Genomic DNA, 1,183 nt, shown 5'->3' with positions numbered 1-1,183 from the left:
TAGATTGCTGTTTAGGACGGACATTTTTGGGAAACTCTAAGTCTGTAGACTGGCCCTTTTTGGTTAGCAATTTACAAAGCTGCAGTGTGCCTTTGTAAGTTGTGTCTTTGTGTTGCGTGTTGTCATTTGGGGTTTATTTTAGCCTTAGGCCTTGGCCCAGGGAGGTCGGAGTATGGGGGAGATTCTGCCAGTCTGAGGGGATGGCCTCTACGGACTGATTTCCATAGCCCCAAAATGACTTGGACTTCTCTTCCCCCTTGGAAGGCCCTTGGGTCTACAAATATTGATGAGATGTCAGCCCATTCACTGAGACCTGATTATTCTCTGTTGTATGTTTCCAGAGATAGGGAAGTTCTGGTTGAGTGTGGTAGGCTCACTCAGCAGACTCTGGATTCAGCTTGCTGAGTGAGAACGGCACAGAGTTCTGGTAGGGATAAACTCAGCCTTTGGTTATTGTCTTCTCTAGTTCTGTTTTAGAATTTGTACTAGTTTTAAATGTGGGTTTTTGGTTTTAGTGTTTTTGTTATTTATTTGAAAATCTCTGGTGAAATAAAAGTTCCAGCCTCCAGCTGAGATCAGTCATATAGAAGGATATGTTACAGTTTTGACTTTTCAGCTAGCCCAGACAATGGAAATTGCTCTTGTCTAAAATTGGATAAAAGTGGATGAATAAGTTTACACACCAACCAACAATGCAGTAAGGTTCCCTTCTGTCCTTATCCCCTCCAGCATCTGTTGTTATTAGAGTTCTTGATTATACCCATTCTTACTGGGGTGAGGCGGTATCTCAATGTTGTTTTGATTTGCATTTCTTTTATGGCTAAGGAGGTTGAGCATTTCTTCATGTGTCTTTTGGCAATCCTTCTTTCCTCTTCAGAGAAGTTCTTTTTAACTCTTTAGCACAATTATTTATTGGGCAGTTGTTTCTTTGAAGATTTGTTGTTGAGGAATTTAATTTTTTGAGTTTGAGGTATATTTTAGATATGACACCTTTGTCTGTTGTAAGGCTGGTGAAGATCTTCTCCCAATCCGTGGGCTTTCTATTGATCTTGCTAGCTATGTCCTTTGCCATACAGAAGCTCTGCAATTTCATGCAATCCTATTTGTCCAAACTTTCTTTGATTTGTTGTGTTTCTGGAACTCTATTAATAAAATTTCAGCCTGTGCCAAGGAGACCTAGGGT

The sequence above is a fragment of the Dipodomys spectabilis genome, unplaced genomic scaffold, assembly GCF_019054845.1.
Source record: "Dipodomys spectabilis isolate Male_0828 unplaced genomic scaffold, ASM1905484v1 ptg000309l, whole genome shotgun sequence".
Lineage (NCBI taxonomy): Eukaryota > Metazoa > Chordata > Mammalia > Rodentia > Heteromyidae > Dipodomys > Dipodomys spectabilis.
This window is presented reverse-complemented; position numbering follows the sequence as displayed.